Here is a 12880-nt window from a genome sequence, read left to right as displayed (position 1 = left end):
TGGGTTATTTATTTCATTCTGAAGATTCATAATTACTCTGATGTCTTCTGGAAATGAGATCCACAATTGTAGGTCAGTTACTGAGAACGTCTCAGCTCCAGCACACACAAGCCTCAACTCTGGATGTTAATAATCCCATGGTAGCTGCCACAGGGGATCATGGTCACATTATGAGGTGGTCTCTCAGGTAACTTGGACCAGTCTCAGGGATGGCTTTGAAGAGGAGGACCAAACCCTTGAATCTGGCCCAGTATTATATAAGAATCAGTGAGGAGCAATGAGCTAATGTGTCTTGGATGTCTGTGTTGCTGAATAAGTGACTGTTGTGTTTTGAACTGGATGGGCTTTAAGCCTCATGGTTTTATTCCTAGATATGGTGCAGTACTCCAATCAAGCCTGGAGATCACTATTGTGTGGACTGCTATGGCAAAAATATATACAGTTCAGACTGAAGTGGTGTGTTTCAAGTTACTACAGGCTTCAAGCTCCTAAAGTCTGTGGTTATATTTGTTCAAACCACTATGAACAGGGCCAAGTAAACAAAATAAATATTACAAGATATTTTATATTTAAGAGAAAAAAATGCATTGCAAATAAAGTGTTGAATGCCTCTAACATTTCAGTATAAAAATAACAGGCTTAGATTGTAAGCACTTGGGTGCAGGGACCATCTTTTTCTTCTGTGTTTGTAAAGTGCCTCGCACAATGACTAGGGAAAGACTGTTTTACAAAATCATGGCAGAAATAATGACATACATTTTCAGATGTTGATGCTTAAAGTCAGGTACCAAACTGAGGCACCTGCGATAAGTAAGTGGCCTGATATTGGGCTCCTATTTGCTTCAATGGGAATTGCGTGTGCTCATAACCATTGGAAATTAGGCTGCTTTTTGGTGCTTAAATATGGATGTAGGTGCCTAACTTGGGGTACCTGAATCTGAAAATGTAAAAAAAATCATTCTTTTATACTATTGCTGTATCCTGATGCTGGAGTATTGTTTTCAACTTTCCAAAATGCAAAGAAAAGAAAATGAGACATTGAATAAAATTATAATCCAGCTACGTTCTACTCAGTGGCCTTCAACTGAGAATCTCCAATTTCTCTACAATCAATTAATGAAGCCTCAATGCACCTCCGTGAGCTAGGTGGAAATTAGTTTGCTTATCTGCCATGTGGATAAACTGAGGCACAGAGAGAAAGCAGTCAGCAGCAGAGCCAGGAACAGAAACAAGAAGTCCTAACTTCAGGCCCGCTTCTTTTAGCACTAGACAGCATTCCCTCTGTAAATAATAAACACCTGCCTCTCTGTCTTTATTCAGAGGAGAATGCATGGTGAGGAGGGTGATACTACTTTGTCTGAAGCATGGGTTCCCACTTGCCAATGCACAGTTAACCTTTTGAGAAGACCAACAGGATGAAAGCTGGCATATATCAACTATTTTTAAATTATGATGCATACATACATAGTAGTCAAAGTTTAATAAAAAACGAATGAGATTTACAGACTAGAGCAAACTGTTGCTCCTAAAAATGTAAATGGCATAATTTTGTCACTGATTTTGTCCTTCTTAAAACAGCCATAGCATCCAGCACTTTATTTTGCCTAGAAGGATGGTCAGACACATACCTCTGCAGAGGATGTGGATGCCAACCCTAGTTCTGAGCCAGCTGGCACTGGGTATGGAGGGGCAATGATGCATGAAGAGGTTGGCCCTCTTCTTTCCCTGAGTCTGAAAATGTCGTTATCTCTGTCACCCACTCAAACTCCCCTGTCCTATGACTAAGACTTGGGATCCTAGGTCCAGTCTTTGACTTCCCACTCCGCAATGCAGTCACGCCACTCTACGGGATTAACTGTTCAGTATCTCACAGTGTATGGTTATCGGGATTAATTTGTTTCAAATTTTCAAAAATAATTAAACTGTACTGTATTATGTGAGCCGAATAAACAAAACCTTGTTGTTCCTTGAGATACCACCAGTATTGGAGAAATATGTGTTCTCATGTGCTGTTAGGGAACAGAGCTATTGAATGCCTCAGGAATTAGTAACTTTACATCTCCATTTACAAGATCTCCTCCTTGCTTCAGAAATTTGAGATCCAGGTCCTTTTCTGGGGCTGCGGGAGTCAGTTTGGCCCCCTACACAAGCTAAGGAAGGTTCAGCCCTGTGTCAGCGGCCCCTAGGGACCATTGCAGGAGTGTCAAGGTGCATGGCCACCCTTGCTCCACCTCTTCCTCCCCCAGCCCAACACACTCCGGAACACCTCCTGTGGCTATTTCCTGCTGAGCCGGCACCAAGCTGGCAGAGCTGGCTCTGCGCCTGGAGTAAGGACCCCGTGCACTGTAGCTGTTTGAGATGGAGTTTATGAGGTCACAGGCACATTCCAAAGAGGGCTACATGTGATGGGGGACTCCTTTCAGGGGTCATCCAGGCTGCTCACAGGTCAGTCAGAAGGGTCACTGAGGAGCTACATGGGGAGCCCCTCCCCCATAGCAAAGCATTTGTACTGCCTCCACAGCAACATAGCCCCTGCTAGTGCAGGGATTGACAGACTGGGCCCATGGATTAAATCCAGAGGGGCTAAGGGCTTTGTTTTTGGTTTTTATTTTGTTTAAAATTTCCTGGGGACTTTGTATTTATTATAAAAATAGGCAAAAAATCAGTGCAAAAATTTAACTTCACAGTTTTGAGGTAAATATCGGGGTTAATACTGAGTGATGAGAGGACAAAAAAAAAAGAAAAGAAAAATAGAGAAAAGAGCACTGAATGGAAAAGCAGTTTAACACTGTGAATCATAGAATCAAAGAACTGGAAGGGATCTTGAGAGGTCATCTAGTCTAGTCCCCTGCACTCAAGGCAGGACTAAGTATTATCGAGACTATCTCTTCATGCTGCCTCTTCCACTTCTTCTGCTTCTTAGCCCTCTCCGGAAGGAGAGATGGTGGCTCGGTTACCTCGGCCACTCCAGTTCCCAAGACACCATCTCTCCTTCTGGAGCAGGCAGACAGCTCCGGGGGGGAGTGGGGTGTCCTCCTGCTAGGTTCCCTTGGGGTCTGTCCAGGTTACCGAGCAGCATCCAAAAATCAGGCAAAAAATTGGCACAAATCAAATAGCTTTTGTAAAACTGGGAAATTTTTGGTGAAAGTTGGTCAAACTGAAAACAAAGAGTCTTACCTATGTGGTAGCGTACAGGGCGACCTGGATTAATCAGCCAAAAATTCAGTATTAGGCCAGGTGCATTCCATCCTAACCCTGTATAATGGAACTGGAGTCTGAATCAAATTCAGACAGAGATACAAACTGTTAGCAGCCTGATGACTGACTGAAGCTGAAGGAAGGATCTCAAACAACACACAGAGGATGCCAGAATCCTAAATAGGTACCTAAATAATGTGTCACCTCGATTAAGTCAATAGCAACTGGGATGAACACATGCCAGTAAAACAGTAAATACATGTCACAGAAATGGTTAACTCCATTCACAGCAGAAAGAATGCTGGCTGTTTAAAATACTGATGTTGTGAAAGAAAGAGACAAAAGACCACTCTGCCTTTCCTCCAACTCTTCCTCAGTATTTACCCTGTCACACAATGGCCCTGCTTCTCCTTTGTATAAAATGGAGGATTTTGAATTCTATAATCCCTGCATGTACCCTGAGCAGGACAGAGAACATGCTGCAAAGAGGCACTGCATGGTTCTTCAGGACTACAGAGCTACTGCACATCAGCCTGCTGGATGCATTTAAAATGTGGCAGTTCTGGGTGACAAGGGATTGTGGCGACAAAAGGATTAGTCTAAACTGAAGCATCTCCCCCCTGCCATCTCCAAAACTGCGTATTAAAGTCTCACACACACTGCTCAGTGACAATATGCTGCAGCGAAAAGCCTGAATCAAACAGAGAACCTCTTGGAATTTGTTTTAATAAAACAAATAGCTTGCCTTGCTGAAGCAGCAAAGTGCAGTGTTCAGTGGAATGTCTTCTTTCATTTCACAAAGGAATTAAAAGATCATTGGCACCAGCCTTTGAACAGGCAACTGACTTCTTGTCTACACTGCTGAGACCGGTACTTTGTGGTGCCAGCTGCTTTTCCTTTCACCTCCTGCTCCCACCACTGTGTTTCTAAAGATTCCTTTCTAGGACCTCAATTTGGGACTATGATCACTTGATCCTAATGCCTGGGTCACTTGAACTCCTCCCCACAAACCATCAAGTATTAATAGTCTGGTGAGAATGTGTGCTTTTACTCACTCATACATTAATAAGGGAAGTGTCATAAAGGGCTTGGTTCTCAATTGAGCTTTTCAAGGGTTGAGCTGTTAATAAAGGTATTACTATCCAAGATAACATCTACAACCACACATTTTGTTTTTCAGATGTCTATAATTACCAACGTGCTGACTACATACCAGCTGTCCCTTCAAAGGACCTGCTCCAAACCTCCACAAACAGGCCTAACCCTGACATAGATTCCCCTCCCCCCGATGTAATTTTAGCCATTTTAATTGGAAAGAAGGTGGACACTAAGAGAGTGACCTATTTGCTGTACTTCAGTATCTGTCAATATATTTTGATTTAATTTAGGGGTTATTGAGTATGCATTTTTATTATGCCCTGACCATTTAATGACTCTTGCAATAACAGAAACGATATTGTCGATGATGGAAAAACAATAATTAGTTTAATGATTAATTGATATTTGTTGAAAACAACATGATCTTTAATATAATTTAACAATTGGTTATTGAGGAAAAAGTTGTGATTATTAATCCTAGATCACCTGGCTGAGGTGGGTTCATCAATTAACTATTAATTATTTTATTAATAGTGAAGAGATAAATAAGATGAAATGTGTAATTGTTTAATCTTACAACTCCAGCTATAAGATTATCAATAACAGGTAACTGACTTAAAGAATGATCAATACCATTAAAGCCAATGTGCTAATTTATACCAGCGGAGAAGCTGGCCCTTTGTCTGTTGTCTAGTTTTCTTCTTAGACTGTGAGCTCTCTGGGGCATCTTCAGTTGGCATAAATCAGCATAACTCCTTTGAACACAGCTGAGGTTCTGGCCCACTATGTGTGATTGGTGCCTAGCATAACAGGGTGCTACCATGATACAAATCGTAAGGAATAGTGAAGGATCTCTGTAGATCACCCAGATATTTAATTTTGTAAGGGGCTTAGGACCACAGTGGTGGGGTTGGTATAAAAACCTAGAAAGATATTTAAAGATAAATGAATAATCAATCAATTAAAGTTTGCAGAGGCATGAGTCATTTGACATCACATGGGCAGGGCTTTTGTCTTGACTATGGTAATGGCAATCATGAGGTATATAAGGAAATGAATGGGCTTATTTGTTTACACCCTAAAGAAGGTAGATGTCGCTAAACACTGATCAGGCTTCAGTCCTGCTGATTTCATTAAAACTGTTCAAAAAAGGAGAGTGAAGAGAGACTGATGCCTGCTAAAGAAGTTATTAAGAAATATTTTTCAGGCTTTCAGATGTTGGCTGCACTTTTCTTTCCTTTGTGGATTTGTTCCCTCAGCTCTGTGTGAAAATCAAAAAGAAAAGGAGTACTTGTGGCACCTCAGAGACTAACCAATTTATTTGAGCATAAGCTTTCGTGAGCTACAGCTCACTTACCTTTGATAAGCTCATAGATCAGGTTGTATATTTCCAGATTAGGGGAAACATTCATCACCACACAATTTCTACCATTTACAGAAGAGCACTTCTGATTTGGGGAAAGGAGGGAGGTGGAACTAATAATTTTTCTACGAGCACCAACAGTTTATGTGGCACTATAAAAAAACAGTCAATAAAATAATCCTTCCCAAAATGTAAGAAAGCGCAACTAGACAGAAAATACAGGGACAAATCCTGAGGTTTTCCAGGAGCACTTAACTTGCCAGACAGAAATAATCCCGAAGCAGCTGATCCAAGGTCCCTCATAAAAGTCTTTTGTTTTGCATCCTTTTGCTGAACACTTTCCCCTCAAAAGGTCTGCATTGCTTCCCTAAGCTAATTGGAAAGGCTTCTATGGCATTCCTTTTGTATTTTTTCCAGCAGTCCCAATTCAAAGACCCATCTTGCTTTTTTTTCTTTCTTTTTTTAGCCAGGGGAGCCTAATAAAAAAAATGTAATTTACAAGGTGGAAGTAATATAACAGATGATGCCTTATGGGAAACCCCTTTGCTCTAATAAAGAGCCACTGGAGTCTTGGGACCATTCCTGGCTGGGGAGGGTTAATGGAAGCCCTGCTTTTTTCGATCACTGTGTTAATCTTGACATTTTTAAAGCAGATAACACTCTCAGTTAAAACATAAAAGGCTTTGCCTGAAGCACTGCCTGTATCACTTCTGTTACTCCATAAAGCTGAGGCATGGGAAGCTATAAACCACCCTGCAGTCACCCACAAGCATATAAAGGGCCTTCTCTAGAGAAAGCAGGCAATGGTAGCAAGAGTTAAAACCAGTTAAGACTATATAGCACAATCCATTTTCCCAAAACATCCCTTTCATTCTATTTCTCCTCCCCCCCACCCCAAATCAATTTCAATACACTCATCTGAAAGAGCCATAATAATAATAAAAATAAATAATAATAAGGAAAGCATAGTCTAGCTGTGATGTGCTTTATTCCCATCCGAAAACCTTGGAGGTCAAGGCTGCATTGAAAAACCAACAACATTGTTAATATAGCATGGCAGCCTTGAGAAGTTAAACACGAGTTTTTTGCAGCAGCCATCAACAGGAATCCAAAAACAAACCATACAAAAATTGATTGCTTTGGGAAAATACCCCATGCTTATCTATAGGCAAGTTTCACATTTGCCTTGTAGGAGCACAATGAAAAATTCATTTCTCAAATAAATTGGCACTGTGTAGCAGAATGGACACCCACTCAGGCCGAGAGGAGTTTAAGACAGCCCTGGGAGAGGGCTGGCGCAGAGCAGCCGCAGCTGGGGGCCAAGCCCCAAACAGACCCAGTAGGCCTTATAAAAGCCAGGGAAGCCAGGAGCAGAGAGCTAGCTCTCTTACTCTGAGAGGAAGGGACCTGGCTGCAGAGACCTGAATAGAGGATCTATCTTCTGCCTAGGATTACTTCAAGTCAAAGCTGCAGAAGCTATTGGAAGCCTGCATCCCAAGAAAGGGGGAAAAATTCATAGGCAGGAGTTGTAGACCAAGTTGGATGAGCAAGCATCTCAGAGAGGTGATTACGAAAAAGCAGAAAGCATACAGGGAGTGGGAGATGGGAGGGATCAAGGAAAGCTACCTTATTGAGGACAGAACATGTAGGGATAAAGTGAGACAGGCTAAAAAGTCAAGTAGAGTTGGACCTTGTAAAGGGAATTAAAACCAATAGTAAAAGGTTCTATAGCCATATAAATAAGAAGAAAACAAAGAAAGAAGAAGTGGGACTGCAAAACACTGAGGATGGAGTGGAGGTTAAGGATAATCTAGGCATAGCCCAATATCTAAACAAATACTTTGCCTCAGTCTTTAATAAGGCTAATGAGGATCTTAGGGAAAATGGTAGGATGACAAATGGGAATGAGGATATGGAGGTAGATATTACCATATCTGAGGTAGAAGCAAAACTCTAAAAGCTTAATGGGACTAAACTGGGGGGGGGGGGCCCAGATAATCTTCATCCAAGAACATTAAAGGAATTGGCACATGAAATTGCAAGCCCATTAGCAAGAATTTTAATGAATCTGTAAACTCAGGGGTTTACCGTATGATTGGAGAATTGTTAACATAGTTCCTATTTTTAAGAAAGGAAAAAAAAAAGTGGTCCAGGTAACTACAGGCCTGTTAGTTTGACATCTGTAGTATGCAAGGTCTTGGAAAAAATTTTGAAGGAGAAAGTAGTTAAGGACATTGAAGTCAATGGTAAATGGGACAAAATACAACATGGTTTTACAAAAGGTAGATCGTGCCAAACCAACCTGATCTCCTTCTTTGAGAAAGTAACAGATTTTTTAGACAAAGGAAACGCAGTGATCCAATTTACCTGGAGGCTGGAGGGAGGTTACCAGTGGAGTTCCTCAGGGATCAGTTTTGGGACCAATCTTATTTAATCTTTTTATTACTGACCTCGGCACAAAAAGTGGAAGTGTGATAATAAAGTTTGTGGATGATACTAAGCTGGGAGGTATTGCCAATTTAGAGAAGGACTGGAATATCATAAAGGAGGATCTGGATGACCTTGTAAACTGGAGTAATAGTAATAGGATGAAATTTAATAGTGAGAAGTGTAAGGTCATATATTTAGGGATTAATAACAAGAATTTTAGTTATAAGCTAGGGACGCATCAATTAGATGTAACAGAGAAGGAGAAGGACCTTGGAGTATTGGTTGACCACAAGATGACTATGAGCCTCCAATGTGATATGGCCGTGAAAAAAGCTAATGAGGTCTTGGGATGCATCAGGCGAGGTATTTCCAGTAGAGATAAGGTGGTGTTAGTACCATTATACAAGGCACTGGTGAGACCTCACCTGGAATACTGTGTGCAGTTCTGGTCTCCCATGTTTAAGAAGGATGAATTCAAAAGAACAGGTACAGAGAAGGGCCACTATGATGATCTGAGGAATGGAAAACCTGTCTTATGAAAGGAGACTCAAGGAGCTTGGCTTGTTTAGCCTAACTAAAAGAAGGTTGAGGGGAGATATGATTGTTCTCTATAAATATATCAGAGGCATAAATACCAGAGAGGGAGAGGAATTATTTAAGATCAGTACCAATGTGGACACAAGAACAAATGGATATAAACTGGCCATCGGGAAGTTTAGACTTGAAATTAGACGAAGGTTTCTAACCATCAGAGGAGTGAAGTTCTGGAATAGCCTTCCAAGGGAAGCAGTGGAGGCAAAAGACCTATCTGGCTTCAAGATTAAACTCGATACGTTTATGGAAGAGATGGTATGATGGGATAACATGAGTTTGCAATTAATTGATCTTTAACTATTCATGGTAAATAGGCCCAGTGGCCTGTGATGGGATGTTAGATGGGGTGGGATCTGAGTTACTACAGAGACTTCTTTCCTGGGTATCTGGCTGGTGAATCTTGCCCATATGCTCAGCTGCTCGCCATCTTTGGGGTCGGGAAGGAATCTTCCTCCAGGGCAGACTGGAAGAGGCCCTAGGGGGGTTTCGCCTTCCTCTGTAGCCTGGGGCATGGGTCGCTTGCTGGAGGATTCTCTGCACCTTGAAGTCTTTAAACCATGATTTAAGGACTTCAGTAAGCTCAGACATAGGTGAGAAGTTTATTGCAGGAGTGGGTGGGTAAGATTCTGTGGCCTGCATTGTGCAGGAGGTCAGACTAGATGATCATAATGGTCCCTTCTGACCTTAATATCTGTGAATTTAGTTTGGAGAAGGGCTGGGGAAAGGCCAAGGGAGCTGGGGAGCTCTGGCATAGAAAAGCCCCAGGCTGTGATCTTGGGAAAACACTTAGGCCCTGACCCTGCTTGAAGAATAGTGTGAGTGGACCCCTGCACCTACATGGAGCCCCATTGAATTCAGTGGGGTTCCACATGGGTGCAGTGATCTACCCACATGGCTATTAGTGGAGGATTGGGACCTCAGCCTTTTTACACTTCACTATCCCATTTGTAAAATGGGGACAATAATATTTCCTTTCCCCCACTCTTTATCTGTCTTGTCTATTTAGATTACTGTCAGCTTTTCAGGGCAGGTGCTTCCTCTTACTGTATTTTTGTACAGTCCCTTCTTCAACAGAGCCCTGATCTTGGTTGGGGACTCACACTGTTGTGACATTATAGGGTTGCCAACCCTCCCGGCAGTGCTGGGGGCATGGGCAACCCAAACACAGGGACATGCCAGCCGCTTCTGGAAGCAGAGCAACGCCCTGCTGCACTGCCAACCAGGAGCCGCCTTAGGAAAGTGTTGCTCGGTCGGAGCCTGCACCCTGCACCCCCTCCTGCACCCCAACCCCAGCCCGGAGCCCCCTCCTGGAGCCAGCACCCCAAACCCCCTCCTGCACCCCAACCCTCTGCCCCAGGCCTGAGCCCCCTCCCACACCCCAAACTGCCTCCCGGAGCCTACACCTCTCACCCTCTACTGCATCCTAACCCCCTGTCCCAGACCTGGGCCTCCTCCAGTACCCAAAATCCCTCCCAGAGCTTGCACCCCACACCCCCTCCTACACCCCAACCCCCTGCTCCAGCCTGGTGAAAGTGACGGAGGGTGGGGGAAAGCCAGCGACAGAGGGAGGGGGAATGAAGTGAGTGGGACGGGGCCTCAGAGAAGGGGTGGGGCAGGCGTAGAGCCTCAGGAAGGGGCAGGCAGGGGGCGGGGCAAGGGTGTTTGGGTTTGTGTGATGAGACAGTTGGCAACCCTATGTGACAATAATAATTCCATCATCAACATGAGTAAGGACTGCAGTGCCATTTTCCCAGAAAAACCTGATTCACTTTCTGTTCCCATGTACGAGCACAATACTACTGTGTTCCAACACAACAAAGGAATGATTAAGTTATGACTCCCTTCATATGGAAAAAAGAACACAGTGAAAATATATTTAACCATATTAGTTTGTTTTTTGTTTAATGAAAACTAACTTTTGGGGCCAACACTACCAAGAAGGGCCCCTTTAATTTATCCATGAAGCAGCTAACAATGCAAGTGGAATTTGCACACAGTATAATTACTCTGAAAGTCAGTTTTTTATATTTTTAGGTGACATTAGAAACATATGTGGTCTAGCCAGGTGACTGTGATGTTCAAGTTGTAGAACAATGGTTAGCTACTGCAGTAGTTTACAACCCCTTTGATCATTTACTAACTGAAAACTCTTTTGACTTAAGCAGTTCATTTTAGTTGAAACAAACAAAAAAAAAACAAAATTTTTCAGATATACATTTCTCTGGTCATACTGACACACCAGAGAAAAACAAGGAATTACATTCAAACATGCATACACATTCAACGAGGTTCAGGACTGCGTGGGCTTGCCTTACAAGGCTAATGCTGTGTGACATGGTGAGCGAGTCAAATAAAAGCAAACCAAGAAGTGGAAGTAAATGCTGTGGGAGAATTATGTTTAATCTGAGGAGACAGGACAAAGCTTGAAAGGCTACACTGCAGCCTTGAAAATAATATAAGACAGAAGGGATTGTGTGTGGAAGAAAAAATCTGCTAGTGGCTGCAACACTATGCACTTGAATAGCTACATGGAGAAACCAGGGGCCAAATCCTCAGCTGGGATTAACTGTCATAGCTCTGAATGGGGCCAGAATTCAGTGAGCTTTAGCTCAAGCCCCTGGAGTGTGAGATTTCCACCCTTTTAAAACACCCTCTTTCCGCTTTAAAGCTTACTTCTTCAGTGAAGCCGGCCAATATCCATCTAACAAACAAGAGGAGTGTTGTACTACTTTTTGACAAAAGGTAGTAAAAATTCTCCCACTACTTTCTGATAAAACCATCATCTGAATGAGGGTGAGATTTTCACCCCTGAATGCTCTAAAAGCCCTGGAGAATCCCTTGGTGCAAACGCTGTGCGAGATAGACACAGGCTGTCCTCCAGAGACACTCTTGCAAGCAGCTTCTTTGGGGTGTGACCACATCACTTCGCGCTGTGGAGATTCTGGGCGGTGGTGCTGCCCATAGGGGAGGCTGACGTAATTTAGAGAGGCCTCCAGGGCTGTACCATTGTGACTACACAAGGGATGTAACACCCCCTGCTTGCGTACACATACTTGTGCTAGCTCTCATCCAGCTAGCAAGAGTATAAATAGCAGCGTAGCCACCGTAGCACAGGGAGCGGCAACGGAAGCATGGCCGAGCAGTGCCGTGCCAAGCCAAGCACATGCCCGCAGGTTTCAGGGGCGGTTGTACTTAGCACAGGCTCAGCTGTGCCTCCGCTGCTGCTCCCTGTGCTGCTGCGGCTACCCTGCTACTTGTACTCATGCTCAGTGATGAGAGCGAGCACGAGTGTGTGTATATCAGCAGGGGAATCACAACCCTTGCTCATAGTGTACATGTAGCCTCGGTTACAACAAGGGCTGCTCCAGGGCACAAAAGGTGGCTTACAGCCACCTTAACTTCCTCCTCCTCCTCTCTTGGGCCAAGAGGCACAGCAGAGAATCTCAACCTAGGGCACAACTCTTTTGTGACTGGGATTTTCAAAAGAGCCTAAGGAAGTTAGATACTCAAATCTCACTGAAATTCAGTGGGAGTTTTCTGCCCAATGCCCTTAGGCTCTTTGGAAAAATCTCGGCCTGTATTGTTTGTCTGTTTAGACTGCAAGACCCAGATCCTCCAAGGTATTTAGGCTCCTCGGGGGCTGTGTGTTTGCACAGACCAAACAATTGCTGTCAGCACTCAACAAATAATATAACTGGCCAGGATAGTGCTTTGTAGAAGTTCTGAAACAGCACCCCTACTTCAAAGCAAAGAAAGTCACACGGCCACCCTCTAGAATAGAGATTAAGGGTATGTCTACACAGGGATTAAAAACCTGCGACTGGCTCACGGGGTTTGGGCTCTAGGACTGAAAAACTGCTAGGTAGACATTCGGGCCCAGGCTGGAGCTGGGCTCTGGGACTCTGTGTGGGTGGAGGGTCCTAGAGCTCAGGCTCCAACCCGAGTCCAAATGTCTACACAGCAATTTTTAGCCCCTTAGCCTGAGCCCTGCAAGCCCGAGTCAGCTGTGGCAGTACCATGGGGCTTTTATCCCTATGTAGGCATACCCTTAGGTGCCTAATTGCCACCTGTGATTTTGAAAACCTCCCCCTAAAGCTATTGGCCCAACACTCCACTGCCTGGCATCCTGTGTTGTCATTTACACCTGTGCAAAGTGCGTGTAAAATGCTACCATAGCAGAGTCCTCCACTTACTTTC

The 12880-nt window shown here is 43.6% G+C and overlaps 1 protein-coding gene across 5 annotated transcripts in view; it reads right to left on the bottom strand.

Annotated features, from left to right (window-relative positions):
- TBXAS1 (thromboxane A synthase 1) overlaps window positions 1-12880 on the bottom strand; it is a 328058-nt gene that overhangs the window by 45341 nt on the left and 269837 nt on the right. The window lies entirely within an intron of this gene.

This window comes from Caretta caretta, chromosome 1 (assembly GCF_965140235.1).
Source record: "Caretta caretta isolate rCarCar2 chromosome 1, rCarCar1.hap1, whole genome shotgun sequence".
In the NCBI taxonomy this organism is placed as follows: domain Eukaryota; kingdom Metazoa; phylum Chordata; order Testudines; family Cheloniidae; genus Caretta; species Caretta caretta.
This window is presented reverse-complemented; position numbering and strand designations above follow the sequence as displayed.